This window comes from Nyctereutes procyonoides, unplaced genomic scaffold, assembly GCF_905146905.1.
Source record: "Nyctereutes procyonoides isolate TBG_1078 unplaced genomic scaffold, NYPRO_anot_genome, whole genome shotgun sequence".
NCBI classification, from domain to species: Eukaryota; Metazoa; Chordata; class Mammalia; order Carnivora; family Canidae; genus Nyctereutes; species Nyctereutes procyonoides.
Genome location: NW_026575020.1, coordinates 45,545,637 through 45,562,286, shown reverse-complemented (window position 1 = coordinate 45,562,286; position 16,650 = coordinate 45,545,637). Strand labels below are relative to the sequence as shown.

The 16,650-nt window shown below is 39.1% G+C and overlaps 1 protein-coding gene and 1 pseudogene across 5 annotated transcripts in view; one reads left to right on the top strand and one right to left on the bottom strand.

The window, feature by feature from the left end:
* TANC2 (tetratricopeptide repeat, ankyrin repeat and coiled-coil containing 2) overlaps positions 1-16,650 on the bottom strand; it is a 366,267-nt gene that overhangs the window by 322,105 nt on the left and 27,512 nt on the right. The window contains exon 1 of one of the 5 annotated variants that reach the window (XM_055321591.1): positions 1,851-1,899. The exons of the other annotated variants lie outside the window; for them this stretch is intronic. The gene's annotated coding sequence lies outside the window, so the exon portion shown is untranslated. Of the gene's footprint in view, positions 1-1,850; positions 1,900-16,650 lie in introns of those variants that run through there. 5 annotated transcript variants of the gene reach the window in all.
* On the top strand, positions 10,321-10,535 carry LOC129507272 (NADH dehydrogenase [ubiquinone] 1 alpha subcomplex subunit 1-like; annotated as a pseudogene).

Below are 16,650 nucleotides of genomic sequence, written 5' to 3'. Positions count from 1 at the left end.
AATAAACATACAAATTTAAGCCCATCATAACATAGCTTCTCCTCCTATTAAAATAAGTGTATTACTTAGATGAAAAGGATTAAGAGTACACTTGTCTTGATAAGCACTGAATAATGTATAGAATTTCTGACTCACTATACCATACACCTGAAACTAATACAACACTGTATGTTAACTATACTGGAATTAAATTTTTTTAAAAAGAAAAGCATATAAATTCATTCCAGAAGGAAATGTGTTATCAATCTAAATAGGATAAAAATAAATGTATCACTCTCACTAACACTAAAAACAGACAGATAAATGTATTACTGTCAAATTCTCTACCTTTGCCCTGCATCCCACTCCCTTCCATTCTTCCTAGGATCTTTTATATTTGACTTCTAGATTTTGAACTTCTTCCTTTAATGGCTCCTTCCATCAGCATTTCCCTACACTCAAGATCCTCCCATCTTAAAAAAATAAAAACATCCTTTCTCAAAGCCCTCCCTCCTCTCTGGTTCATTCACTGCCATGACTCTGTCATCTATTATCTCAATAACCAAATCTCACGCTCCTCTGATTTTAGTTAGTACTTTCTAGCCCAGTTCATTAGCATCATCATTAATTTGTTCAATCATCCTTTATTCTTTCTCACTCATCTAATTTTTCTAACCAGTCAGCATACATCTTCACTCATATCCCAGACTAGATTACCTCTGGCAATCATAACTCCCAAAACTTAAACACCTTGTTCTTGATCTTTTATAACACTAATAACTTAGTGTTTGACTTCCACACTAAACATATGTATGTCCCATGAAGCAACAGACCATGCTTGTCATGTTCACTGCCACCTCTGTACTTACACACTGACTGGTATATACTAGAGGCTCAATAAATGATGAAGAAATGAATGGCAAAATCAAGGCTAAGCCATACCCTACATCTGGTGATATACATATTTAAATATCATAAATCAATGAGGTATATTTTCTAAAACACTGCAGAATAAAGGGGGTATGTATCCATTCATTTACTTAGCAAACATTCATTTTCATGCTACCAAGCTCCAGCACTGTCCTAGGTGCTAATGATACAACAATGAACAAAACAGTAGTCTGTTTCCTCAAGGAGTTTATGATCTAGCTAACCAAAGGAAAGGGATGTTCTTTAAAAGAATTCAAAACCAAAAGATAGTACAGTAAGATATAGTTTTCATAAAACAGGGACTGAAAACAACCATTAAAAAAAAGAATGAGGGACACCTAGGTAGCTCAGCTAGTTAAACATCTGCCTTCAGCTCAAGTCATGATCCCAGGGTCCTGGGATTGAGCCCCAAGTCAGGCTCCCTACTTAACGAAGAACCTGCTTTTTTCCTCTCCCTCTGCCCCTCTCTCCCACTTGTGCTCTCTTGCTCTCTTTCTCTCAGATAAATAAAATCTTTGGGGAAAAAGAAAGAATGAAATTAAAAGACAAAAAGGGAGATAACTGACATAAGGAAGGTAAACCTAAAAGGGAACACAAACACACAAGTACACAACACACAGTTTATATATATGAGGAAGAGCTAATACTATGAAAAATCAATCAATTTAGCAGTGCAGGGGCACAGTTTGATATACTTGATACTTATATACTTAACATACCAGAATTCAGAAGCCAGCCACTGGTAAACACTAAACTGCTTTCTGTTTCTATGGATTCACCTATTCCAGATACTTCATACAGATTTCCACTTGTTTTTAAATATAATTTATCTTTTTCTTGGAAAAATCATTTCTTATAATTTTTTTTCAATTTGTTAACCAAAACTTACATGCAATATTCTCTTATTCTTAATCTCTGTTAGATCTCTTTTTCACTCCTACCTTCAACTAAGAATTCTCATTTTCTGCTATTTATCAGGCAATCTTCTAGGTATTGGAAATATAAAGCTTGAGAAAAAAAAAAAGCCAGACAAGATTTCTGCTCTCCAACCTAGAAGTGAAAAGAGACAGTAAGTAAACAAATGAATACATGATCTAATTTCAAGTAGTGAAAAATGCTATGAAGACAAATAAAGAATGGCAATGTTTAGAGAGTGAAATAGGGTACTATTTTACACAAATAAGATTAGGGAAAGTTTGTCTGAGAGGATGACATTTGCAGAGATCTGAATGAAATGAGGATGTAATCCTTCAGAATGTATATGAAGATCTAGGCCAGAGAAAAAGCAATTACAAAAATATTGAGGCAGGAACGAGCTTGGAATGTTCAAGGAACAACAATGAAGGCCAGTGTGGCTGGAGAAGAGTAAGAAGGAATGGTAAATGAGGTCACAGAGGTAGTTAGGGTTCAGATTATAAAGTATACTGTAGATTTTGGTAAAGACTGAATTTTATTCTCAATATGATGGGAAATCACTAGAGAATTTTCATGAAAAGCTACTCCATAATGAAAAGATTACAGGCAAGATCAATCAGGAAGCTTCTGGAGTAGCTCAAGTAAGAGATTATGAGGATTACCATCATGACATCTAACTCTTGGTTTCGGCTCAGGTCATGATTTCAGGGTCATGGGACTGAGCCCTGCGTCAGGCTCCACACTCTGTGGGGAGTCTGCTTAGGAGTCTCTCTCCCCCGCTCTCTCTAAAATAAATAAATAAATCTTTTTTTAAAAAGGGAGTGTTCAATAAATATCTGCAGAATGAACAGTAATAACTAGACTACAGAAAGAATAAGTTGCAATGACATCTCTCCCTAGTCCATTCCTTCCCAGGACAATGAGCAAAACACACACACACACACACACACACTGTATCACACCAGGACCCTGATCCATACAGAACCAGCATATAGAGATTATCAATATAATAATAATTCACCAGAGTTTTGCTCTAAGAGACAATATTAGTAAGATAAAGATTTACCTTGTCAATATATCATTCTGAGACCGAACTAGCTATTTGCAGGATTTTAACCACCTCTACGCCTCTCTTGACAAAAACACCCTTTTTAGTGAAAAAGAAAGACATGATTTCAGAGAAACACATTACTGTGCTAACAGCCATAATAAACACAGTGAAAAATTACTCTAGGCCTTATCTTCAGGAAGGTGGGAAGTACTCAGAGGCCTCCTTGGTAAGACCTAGTTTCTGTTAACCTTCTGTCTAATACAATGTGTTCTAATAAATTAAGTCCACCACAAGAACTCCTCCCATTTGTTGGAAAAAGAGATCAGGATGTAATCTCTGAACTCCAAACTAAAACTACTCTGACTCCACACTGCCTAAGACTCAACCCCACAGCATTGCTTCCAATATCTCCTATCCTCCCTAAGGCTGATGGGACAAGTGAAGACTGCAATAAGAAGAAAAGCTATAACAAACTCATTATGATGAACAAGCCACAACCACTTTTCAGTTGGTCTATCTGCTGTACCTGGCTCACATACACATACCCACAAGATCTGAATGGGGTGGTGTTGGTGAGGTATACTATGGAATACCTGGAATTTCTAAAAGATTTCTGGGGTTAAGAAAGTAGAAGTTACTACACTTCAGCAGCATGCAGACCCTCCAAGTCTGACCATACCAATGCATTGTATCAATTGCGACACTTTGATTTTATAAAAAGAAATATATACACTTAGTCTTTGACCATTATCCTAGACACATGGCTCCTAAAACCCTACTAATTTGCTAAAAGAGTGGTAATGTTCCTTTGTTACGTTAGTAAGATGACTTTTGGAAAGCCTCTAGGTAACCTCAGGATAGGGGCTGTTTGCCAAGAGAACCAAACCTGTGATTATAAGGTTGCAACTTTTAGTCTCACCCACAGACTTCTGGGGAAGAAGGGAAAGGCTAGAGTTTGAATCAATCACCAATATCCAAAGATTTAATCAACTGTGCCTACATAATGAAGTCTCCATAAAAACCCAGAAGGATGGGGTTCAGAGAGCTTCCACATGGAGATTAAGGGAGAGTGGTGCACCTAAAGAACAGGGAAGATCCATGCCCCTTCCCACATACCTTGCCCTATGCATCTCTTCTATCTGGCTGCTCCTGAGTTAGAATCTTTTATAATAAACTAGTAATCTCGAAAGTAAAAAGTTTCTCTGAATTTTGTGAGCCACTCTTGCACATTAACTGAACACAAGGAAGGGGTCTTGGGAACCTCCGATCTATAGCCAATAGGGTCACAAGCATAGGTAACAACCTAGACTTGCAATTGGCATCTGAAGTGGGCTCTGGGAGGGATAGGGCAAACTTGTAGTACTGAGCCGTTAACCTGTGAGATCTGACCCTATCTATAGGTAGGGTCAGAATTAAGATAACTGCTTTTTTGCAACGGGTTTGCCGCCAGAACACAGGTGTCATGAAAACCACGGCTAAACCTAAACCAAAATGGGAAAGGAAAAGACTCACATCAACATCGTCGTCATTGGACACGTAGATTCAGGCAAGTCTACCACTACTGGCCATCTGATCTACAAATGTGGTGGGATTGACAAAAGAACTATTGAAAAATTTGGGAAGGAGACTGCTGAGATGGGAAAAGGCTCCTTCAAGTATGCCTGGGTCTTGGATAAACTGAAAACTGAACATGAACGTGGTATCACCAATGATATCTCCCTGTTGAAATCTGAGACCAGCAAGTATTATGTGACCATCATTGATGCCCCAGGACACACAGACTTTATCAAAAACATGATTACAGGCATATCTCAGGCTGACTGTGCTGTCCTGATTGTTGCTGCTGGTGTTGGTGAATTTGAAGCAGGTATCTCCAATGGGCAGACCCGTGAGCATGCCCTTCTGGCTTACACACTGGGTATAAAACAACTAATTGTTGGTGTTAACAAAATGGATTCCACTGAACCACCCTACAGCCAGAAGAGATATGAGGAAATCGTTAAGGAAGTCAGCACCTACATTAAGAAAATTGGCTACAACCCCGACACAGTAGCATTTGTGCCAATTTCTGGTTGGAATGGTGACAACATGCTGGAGCCAAGTGCTAACATGCCTTGGTTCAAGGGATGGAAAGTCACCCGTAAAGGGAATGCTAGCAGAACCACACTGCTTGAAGCCCTGGATTGCATTCTGCCACCAACTCGTCCAAATGATAAGCCCTTGTGTCTGCCTCTCCAAGACGTCTACAAAATTGGTGGTATTGGTACTGTCCCGGGTCGAGTGGAGACTGGTGTTCTTAAGCCTGGCATGGTGGTCACCTTTGCTCCAGTCAATGTTACAACTGAAGTAGTCCGTTGAAATGTACCATGAAGCTTTGAGTGAGGCTCTTCCTGGGGACAATGTGGGCTTCAATGTCAAGAACGTACCTGTCAAAGATGTTCGTCGTGGCAATGTGGCTGGTGACAGCAAAAATGACCCAGCAATGGAAGCAGCTGGCTTCACAGCTCAGGTGATTATCCTGAACCATCCAGGCCAAATCAGTGCTGGATATGCACCTGTGCTGGATTGTCACACAGCTCACATTGCTTGCAAGTTTGCTGAGCTGAAGGAAAAGATAGATCGCCGTTCTGGAGAAAAGGGAACCCTCTTGCACTGTTGGTGGGAATGTGAAATGGTGCAGCCACTCTGGAAAACTGTGTGGAGGTTCCTCAAAGAGTTAAAAATAGATCTGCCCTACGACCCAGCAATTGCACTGCTGGGGATTTACCCCAAAGATAAGATGCAATGAAACGCCAGGACACCTGCACCCCGATGTTTCTAGCAGCAATGTCCACAATAGCCAAACTGTGGAAGGAGACTCGGTGTCCATCAAAAGATGAATGGATAAAGAAGATGTGGTTTATGTATACAATGGAGTATTACTCAGCCATTAGAAATGACAAATACCCACCATTTGCTTCGGATGGAACTGGAGGGTATTATGCTGAGTGAAATAAGTCAATTGGAGAAGGACAAACATTATATGGTCTCATTCATTTGGGGAATAAAAATAATAGTGAAAGGGAATAGAGGGGGAGGGAGAAGAAATGGTTAGGAAATATCAGAAAGGGAGACAGAACATGGAAAACTCCTAACTCTGGGAAATGAACTAGGGGTGGTGGAAGGGGAGGAGGGCGGGGGGTGGGGGTGACTGGGTGGCGGGCATTGAGGGGGGCACTTGGGATGAGCACTGGGTGTTATTCTGTATGTTGGCAAATTGAACACCAATAAAAAATAAATTTATTATTACAAAAAAAAGAATTAAGATAACTGCTCAGTGGTGCTGAAAAAAAACACATCAGATTGACCAACTGATGTGTAAGATAATAACATCAATGTTGTTGGTTACTAAATGGGGTGCAATATCTAACCAAGCTCTATAATATGCTCTGTATTCTAATTATATACAATCAGAAGCTCTGAGGGCCCAGGGGACCACCACCTACATATCTTAGCCAGCACCTTCCAAAGGGTGATGATAAACAGTTTTGATCTCAGCAATTTACCAAAACAAAAATGGGATGAAAGAAACAGCTGTAATGGGATCCCTGGGTGGCGCAGCGGTTTGGTGCCTGTCTTTGGCCCGGGGCGCGATCCTGGAGACCCAGGATCGAATCCCACATCGGGCTCCCGGTGTATGGAGCCTGCTTCTCCCTCTGTCTGTGTCTCTGCCTCTCTCTCTCTCTCTCTCTGTGACTATCATAAGTAAATAAAAAAAAAATATATTTAAAAAAAAAAAAAAGAAAGAAACAGCTGTAAGGCAGAAGTAATGTATTCCCACTCCCATTAGTGGGAATATAATTTTTGTAAAAAAGAGAACAGAGTTAGAAAAATCTCAGGAATTCTAGAGGACATTTTCAAAAGACTGCTCTGTCACAAGTCAATTATTTAAGGGACCATATTAAGTTTGTTTTAAAAATTGGCATGACATCCAAGTCTGAGTCTATACAAATATTCCAACATCCAGTTGAGACATAACTTTCTGGAATGACTTACAAATAATAGGAGAAGCAATTCTTTAAGGTACTCTCTCAGCAGTTAAGACTCTATAACGAGGAAATAAACTCAATCCTCACTGGCTTAACCAAAATAGAGAATCCGCCATTTATTTTAGAGAATAAGAAAAAGCAACGTTGACCTCTGTTGCAACCAAGGCTTGAAGATGACAAGGATGCAACTCTTGACTCTGTTTCACCTATACTGGATCTATTCTCAGTCTCCACATTTGTGGTCCCCAACAACTTCAAACTCACTCATTAGCACATCCAGGCCAGCAGAAGAGTAAGGTCTTGGTTCTGAGATTTTTCTCTGATTTGAAGGTGTGTACTACTGAAACAAAGCAATGTGATACACTGGTTGGCTAAGGCCTATGTCATGTCCTCCACCTCTAGCCCATCCCACTCAGGCCAGGTGAATAGAATATTGAGAAACACATCTCACACTAAAATTAAAGCTACCAAACCAAAGGGAAAACAGAATGTAAGTTAAGGAGACAAGCAACAATGTGTCCCCCCACAGTGCTATACTGCCTACAGGAGATAGTTAAAATCATCACTTGGGGCACCTGGGTGGCTCAGTTGGTTAAGTGTCTGCCTTCAGCCCAGGTCATGATCTCAGGATCCTGGGATCCAGCCCCGTGTCCAACTCCCTGCTTAGCAGGGAGTCTGCTTGTTCCTCTCCCTCTGCCCCTTTCCTCACTTATGCTTTCTCTATCTCTCTCTCTCTCTCTCATAAATAAAATCTTTAAAAATAAAAAACCCATCACTTGGATGAGTATCATTTCTACCATAGCTCAGTTTAAGAAACTATGAGGCAAAGCAATAATTTCTCAACAAAGGGACAAAGAGAACATTTTGCTCAAAGGCCTAATAAGTGCACCATCTTTCGAGAAATGATATTTGAGACTAACCAGATAAAACAGACTACATGTATCTCACTAACCCCCTTGCCAAGCTGACTAGAGACAATCTGCTGGGCCTCAGCATCTTATATCAGCAAGAAAACAGCAGGGGCAACTATGTATACTTACAAGGCAGGTACTCAATCTATGGCCTAGTTTTGGAGAGAGATGGGGAAGGCCTGTAAGCAGCAATTTTTAACAATGGTGGAAAAATCAATGCCCCTGTAACGACTTTTTTTACAACCCCCATAAGCCTCTGCACAATAACCCTTTATACACCCACCTCAGATGACCAAGGGGGCAATACTGTATCAAGGTGATTCAGGAAAAAATAAATATATGCCATTCTCTATTCAGAAACCATGCAAGAGAAAGACTAATATACCATTAGGAAGTTTAAGTTTATCACTGAGGTAAATAATTAACCCAAAACATAAGGAGTATGTATAGAAATACCTTCATAAACACAGATTGATAAAAACCTCATACATGTCCTTACTAGCTTTAAATTGAATATCACAGGGCAACAAGAATGACCCTTAAACTACAATCACAGAAAAAAAAAAAACTGCAATCACAGTATTAATTATTAGCAGTGCATAATAAACTGCATCCACCTCTAAACCACTGAGACAATATCTAGGAGTGGAGGTCATCTGAGTTCTGTATATGTATCTGGAGCAGACTTTATTTACATATCCTTAAAACTTGAGCAACTGTTCCCAAATGAGAATGGAATATTGGTATAAAGTGGGAAGATCTGTACATCCTATAGCTGTAAAGAGGAGAAAGTAAACAGTGAATACTTCTCATAGGGGAGACTAAATGTAATAATGTTTTCTGTTCCAGTAATGTCAGAAATTATCACTAATGGGCCAAAGGCAGGCGCTAAACAGCTGCGCCGCCCGGGGATCCCATGGGACATTGTATAAGGAACTATAGTGCTCCAGTAAAATGGGTTTTGGAAACAGCTGTATACTATCTCAGAAGTATCTAATAATTCAGAGAGATACTTGCCAGCATAAAATAGTACAACCAAACTAGGGCCAGAACTGGCAGGGAGAAGAAGGAAGAGGTGAGGCATCCCTGCCTACCAACTGACACTAATAAACAAAGATTAGCCAGTAGTGCTGAAGGGGGAGCAAGAGCTTCATTCAATGACCAGATTAACAACACATATCACCAACCCACAAATGAGGTAGGACACAGTAACCATAAGGAGGGGGAGGGAATACTTAATGCCTCAGGGAGGAGTCCTTAGTTACTTCTTAAAGAAAAGGAAGACACCTCTTATTACCATACATTGTAGCAATGAGTTCCCTTTCACTGATTCTAATGCATAAGACTCAAGACAGTAGATTGTGCCTGTGATAGATCAAGAATAGGAGAATGGTAACAGTACAACAGAAGGACAGGGAAAGGTAGGGAAGATTGAGAGTGGAAAGGGCTGGGGAGAAATTGCAGTTCAGTAATAAGTGGCAACACTTTTCTCTGGATCAGAGAATCCAACCAAAATTCTAATCTATGAATTGAGGATGCCCAGCAAGTATACATTCTATGTGGCCTGACAATGACACATAGTGTCAGTGGAGTATACACTCTACTAAAGGAAGAGGGAGAAGTATTCCCTTACAAGGAGTCACAGGATTCAACTGAGAGAGTAACAGGACTGAGTCTTCTCACCTATGCCTATCTATCCATCTCTACTGACACAAGTCATTTAATGGTTATTGGTATATTCAGGCTTTCTGTTTCTTGAGTAGCCAATTTGTGAAAAGCATTTTTTAAGCCATCTATTTCATCTAAGTATCAAAGTAGGCTTAAGGGAAGATGAGCAGGAACCTATAGTGTTTACTACAGAATGGAAAGGCCTTTTCTCTCTTAACCACTCTTTCATATTTTCCATTTCTTTATCTGCACTGCACTCTGGCAACTTCTTCAAATCTATCTGCAAATCACTAATTCTCCCTTCAGCCATTTCTACTTTGTAATTCAGTGAAAAATTCAGTGAATAAAGAGTGAACCCTAATGCAAACTACAGATTTTGGGTGATAATGATGGGTTGATGTAGGTTCATCGATTTTAACAAATCCATACAACTGTGGTGTGGGATGCTGACAGTAGAGAGGGTTGCACAGGTTTGAGGACAGGGGAGACATGAGAACTTTGTGATTTCTCTTCAATTTTGCTGTGAATCCAAAACCGCTCCAAAAAATAATTGTTTTTTAAAAACTGAAAGAAGGAAGAGAATGAGGGAAGGATGGAAAAAGGGAGGATCAATTAATAGGGAAATGATCAAATTTTTGGCATATGAAATACATGAACCATGGAATATCATGATGTACAGTTTAAATAGTATATGATGCATCTGTTGTAAGATGAAAAATTCTCCAAGTTTTATACTTAAGTGAAAATAAGCAAGTTGGGAGCCTACTGGGAAGAAGCCAAGGCCAGGTCACCTTTATCAGCCTAAAAGGAAGGGTTTGGCCCAGGCAACCACAGTACGATGTGGTTCAAGATTCTGCCTGGGATTGGTGTCATGGCCAGGTGGCTTGGTCATCCCTGGCACACCCATGGCACACATCCACAGGTTCAGGAACGGGGGCAAGGAAAAAAAGAGTTGCCTATTGACCATATCCGTGGAGTTTGATGCAAAGAGACAGGCGCATCTCTGGAGTTAATCATTACTATATGTCAAAGGGTTTGGAGAATATCCATTAAGGAAGTGTTTTCCTGATTGATTTAAAATAACGCAGTTATGTTCATCTACCCTTCTAGAAGGTGATGCAGTGCATTAATGTAGTGCATAATAAAAAAAATTTTGAATAAGCAAGTCACAGAGCAATATGTAAAATATGGCCTTATTATAATTTTTAGAACTATGTGTTTATGGACCTGTGTGTGTGTGTGTGTATTTAGAACTGTGAGAAAATACACATAAACTTTATAAACATTCCCACAGAAAAGAAGTACAGTATGAAAAGGGAGATAAAGGTGAAATTTTTATAAATATACATCTTAATTTAAAAAATAATAAATGAGGGTGGCTCAGTGGTTGAGCATCTGCCTTCAGTTAAGGGCAGGATCCCGGGGTCCAGGGATCAAGCCCCGTATTAGGCTCCCTGCAAGGAGCCCGCTTCTCCCTCTGCCTCTGTCTCTGTGTCTCTCATGAATAAACAAATAAAATCTTAAAAAAAAATAAAAATAATAAATGAAATTCAGTGTGGCATGTACTACATTCACCATCTTTGTCTAGTTCCAAAACATTTTCATTACTCCAAAAGTATTTATTCATTATTAATGTCAGCATAAAATTTCTATGAATCCGGGATCCCTGGGTGGCACAGCGGTTTGGCGCCTGCCTTTGGCCCAGGGCGCGATCCTGGAGACCCCGGATCAAGTCCCACGTCGGACTCCCGGTGCATGGGGCCTGCTTCTCCCTCTGCCTGTGTCTCTGCCTCTCTCTCTCTGTGTGTGACTATCATAAATAAATAAAAATTTAAAAAAGAATTTCTGTGAATCCCCACAAAAGCAGGTAAGATCTCAGAGGGTGAAGGATGAGAGAGCACTCTAGAAAATCTTTGCCTTTCAAGTTGACTAGCTTCTCAAAGAGTTATCCCATCAACCTACAATGTCTCAATGCATATCCAATGACACATACACCCAAAAAAGGAAAACAAAACAAAAAAATCCAAAATCACAAAAACAAAGTTTAAAAATTTAGATCTTTTTTAATATACACATTTTCTAATAAAACATTTTAAAGTTACACGATACAACTGTTTTGTCACCAGTTCAGTAAAAGGTTCAGTAAAAGGTCAAATCAAAAGAGTATTTACAGAACTACCACTACCACTTCCTGCATCATTTGCTTTCCCTTGGTTTCTCCAAACCATATAATGAACCAGTCCAGCAGGACCATGAAGTTAAAATTAACCTGCTATTTTAGAAGACTAAGTCCAGGCATTAAGCATTCTTACAAATAACATCAAGAAACAACCAAAACACATCTACACAGTAAAAACTTTATTTTAGTAACATATGTTAACCTAAAATTCTTTACAAATTATATTCTTGGGCTTAGGAATGCTTCTCTACTTCTAAAACATGTGAAATACAGATGGGCAAGGCTGCCTCAAATCTTTTTCTAGTATTAACCTATAAATAAATTTTAAAATAAAACGTCTTCTAATCTTCTAGTTATTCAATGTTCATTATGAACCAACTAAGTATAAGGCCTTTAGAAGGTACTAAAGAAAAAAAATTTTAAGTTAATAATAGTTCCTGCTTAAAAGGACCATCCAGTCTGTTAATGAGAGTTAAGAAAAACTGAAGCAATTCAAAATAGAAGGTGCTAGGTTCTACAAGAGAAATACAAAGTGTGATGGGAATTTGTAAGAGGGTTTAAGTAAATAGTTCCTAAGTGTCTACTAAGGGGCCCAGTGTCATTCTGAGTACTAATGATAGCAACAGTGAACTGCCTTCAAGAAATTTTACAGCCTGGGATGCCTGGGTTGCTCAACGGTTTCAGTGTCTGCCTTGGCTCAGGGCGTGATCCCAGAGTCCCGGGATCGAGTTCTGCACTGGGCTCCCTGCAAGGAGCCTGCTCCTCCCTCTGCCTGTGTCTCTGCCTCTCTCTGTGTCTCTCATGAATAAATAAACAAAATTTGAAAAGAAAGAAAAGAAAAGAAAAGAAAAGAGAAGAAAATGAAAAGAAAGAAAAGAAAAGAAAAGAAAAGAAAAGAAAAGAAAAGAAAAGAAAAGAAAGAAAAGAAAAGAAAAGAAAAAAGAAATTAATTTTACAGCCTCGGGACACCTGGGTGGCTCAGTGGTTGAGTGTCTATCTTTGGCTCAGGTCGTGATCCCAGGGTCCTGGGACTGAGTCACGCATCAGGCTCCCTGCTGTGAGCCTGCTTCTCCCTCTGCCTATGTCTCTGCCTCGCTGTGTCCCTCATGAATAAATAAAATCAAGAAAAAGAAAGAAAGGAAAAGAAAAGGGGAAAGGGAAAGGGAAAGGAAAGGGAAAGGGAAAGGGAAAGGGAAAGGGAAAGGGAAAGGGAAAGGGAAAGGAAAGGAAAGGAAAGGAAAGGAAAGGAAAGGAAAGGAAAGGAAAGGAAAGGAAAGGAAAGGAAAGGAAAGGAAAGGAAAGGAAAGGAAAAGAGAAAGAGAAAGGGAATTTTATAGCCCAGGCTCCTGGCTGGCTTAGTGGAGCATGTGGCTCCTGATACTGGGGTTGGGCACAGTTTTCTGCATTTACCTAGTATTTCTCACAGAGGAAATTGTGCATAAGCATGTGAACTTCCCATTATGCTAAAATCATTCCCTGATATATCAATCATATTAAAATAAATTCACATTCTCAAAATAAAGTGATATAGCAGAACTGAGTATATTAGTACTTATGTCCACCAAAATACTCAAATCTCAATTCTTAGAGTGTTGAGGATGGGAAATAATTTGCTGTTTTCTCATGAACATTCTTAGAAAGCAATGACTGGATAATCTTAGACATTGCAATAAAGATTGCAAACCAAACAAAGATGGTCAATAAACTCATATTTTATAAGCAGTTAGCAGTATAACTACATTGCCATTAAGGAGATCAAAGTAAGTTACCCACAAGAACACTTTAACTTTTGTTGACCAAAAGAGTTAATATCAGGGATAACTATAATGATTAGTTATAGTAAGAAATCAACTACTCTTATCAGAATATATGTCCTCTAAAAGCAATTTTATATGATTTCATCATGAAATATGGACAAAGGTAAATCCATTAATCCTCCATATATGAACCATCTCCAAATTTTCTCTCTTTTTTTAAAGATTTTATTTATTTATTTGACAGAGAGAAAGAGAGAACAAGCAGGAGGGAGGGGCAGAGAGAAAAGCAGACTCCCAGTTGAGCAGGGAGCCCAACAAGGGACTTGATCCCAGGACACTGGGGATCATGACCTGAGCAGAAGGCAGACATTTAACCAACTGAACCACCCAGGCACCTCATCTTCTAATTTTTGAAAATGCTACTTACAACCTTTACTTAGCTTCTATGCTACTCCCAGCTATCTACTTTGGACATTTAAAGATAATGCCAGGATCAGCCTCCAATTTCTGAAGTTGACAGACATAGGAAGCAAAAGATATCTGAAGACAAGCCAGGCTTGATAAGAAGATGGCTCAGGGCAAATTATTTAACTACCCCAGAATTTTTACCAAATCAGAAGCAACATGAGAAATCAAGTTTCCCGGGAACCCTGGGTGGCGCAGCGGTTTGGCGCCTGCCTTTGGCCCAGGGCGCGATCCTGGAGATCCGGGATCGAATCCCACATCGGGCTCCCAGTGCATGGAGCCTGCTTCTCCCTCTGCCTATGTCTCTGCCTCTCTCTCTCTCTGTATGACTATCGTAAATAAAAAATAATAAAATAATAAAAATAATAAAAAAAAATCAAGTTTCCCAAATCTATCTTTAATTATCACTGTCATACTTGATTCTCTCTTCGTACCAAACAAAACAGTTGATTGTGTTAGTGTAATGGCAAGAAATGGGGTTCTGGGGGATATTCTCCATTGCCACTTACTAGTTTCCTGATTGTGAGCATACTAAATAGCCTTTAAAAGGCTCAGTTTCCTCAGCCATAAATTGAAGCTAATAATATTAAAGTGACTTTCCATTCATATGTTTTAAAAACTAAGGGAATTAAAGCAAATAAAGGACTTTAGCACAGTCTGGGACCTGCTAAGCAATTGATAAACATTAAAGTATTAACATGAAAATCTGTATTCACTGGGGATACAAAACATCATCACTTTTCTATATTCCTTAGTAGCTCATTTATAACATGTCTCTTACACTGGCTGCCTACTTGTTTTTTAAAATGTCACCTTACAGGATGCCTGGGTGGCTAAGTGGTTTCGGCATCTGCCTTGGCTCAGGGTGTGATCCCAGAATCCCAGAATCCCAGAATCCAGAATCCAGGATCGAGTCCTCCACTGGGCTCCCTGCATGGAGCCTGCTTCTCCCTCAGACTGTGTCTCTGCCTCTCTCTGTGTCTCTCATGAATAAATAAAATCTTTTAAAAAATTAAAAATAAAAAAAAGTCACCTTCCTAGAAGTACACTTTTGTTTGCATAAGTAAAATAACTTCTCCTAGCTTCCCTGAAATAAAGTTCAAGGGAAAGTTTACATATAAACCATGGCTCCTTTTCTCCATCTTGCTTCTTTCTGTTCTAAGTTCCAGGGCATGCTGAAGAACTAGAGCTGGTGCTGATTTGGTCTTCTGACAAACTTCACAGCTGTGCCTGAGTACTGGATTTGTAGTAAATCTGGGATATCTAAATCACACTCAGTGAGAATAGCTTTTATTATTTTTGCCCTAGTTATGTAGCCCTGATTGTATACCACTGAAAATTTTTTTTTCCTTATCTACTTTCCTCTAAATTCCTGATTTGCTTATTTTGGGCTGCAACCCAAAGCAATTATATACCTTAATACATGATCTCACTTATACATCAACTGCATTTAAACTTCAAAAATCATTCTTACAGGGATCTCTGGGTGGCGCAGCGGTTTGGCGCCTGCCTTTGGCCCAGGGCGCGATCCTGGAGACCCGGGATCGAATCCCGCGTCGGGCTCCCGGTGCATGGAGCCTGCTTCTCCCTCTGCCTGTGTCTCTGCCTCTCTCTCTCTCTCTCTCTGTGACTATCATAAATAAATAAAAAAAAAATTTTAAAAAATCATTCTTACACATAAACACCATTACTATTCTCAACATGAAAAGAGAAAATCTCATTATAGTATGAGCAAAGCTTAAGTGCTGAAGAAAATCTACAAAAAAGTAATTAAAACAAGAAAGCAGGTCCAGTCTAAGACCTCCTAAAATTGAAATAACCTGATTTCCTATAGATCTGTCTCTTATCTTGTATGAAAATTATTACTCTCACCAAACAAAAATACTACAGGTGAATTAAAAAGACTACGTTTAGTGGAGACTTACTATACTCACTATCACAACTATGGAAGATACTATCTAACATATTTTTTAAATTATGTGACATGTGACTTCTCTTATTAATACATTTTAGTCTCTTGCCTCCAGCCCCCTAAGAAAACCCCACTTTCTCTCCACTGGATTGCATATTTACTCCTTACTGTATCTTCATATCATCATAGTAGTAGTTAATAGTTTTTGAGGTGCTTACTATATGCCAAAAACTCTGCTAATAAGCACTTCAGGTGCAGTCATTTGTTTAACCCAAAAACACCATGACATAAGTCTTTTACAGATGAGAAACCTGAGGCTTCAAGGGGTCAAAAAACTTGTCATAAATCACATACCTGGCAAATAAAATCAGAATGTGAATTCAGACATGTCAAGACTCTGAAACTTGAGCTTGTAATCACTTATATACTAGGAGATAATATTTTTCCCTAAATTCATCTTTGTATCTTCAGCAAGTCGCTCATTGTCTGCTTTGTAACATTCAATAAATATATTCTGAAAGAGAAGTAAGTTTAGTTTAATTATTCTGATATTCAAAGTCCCCATTGGGAGAAATGAAATTCCCACTCTTTCTTAATGCAAACCACCAGTTTTCCCAACCAAACTATGATCACTGGGATCCACAGAATTTAAAACCTGGCAGTGGGGGAAGAAGGCAGAAGAGAAGAGAGCTTAGGTTTTTTTCCCAATGTAAATAGTAATTTCTACTTGTTTTGATATCTCTATCTATACATATTATAAGCTCTTTGGCACGTTTATAAGTAAACAACACAAATACACTTTAATGAGTAGTTATCAATAAAATGACAAAGAAGAAAAATGTGGTTCAAACAAGT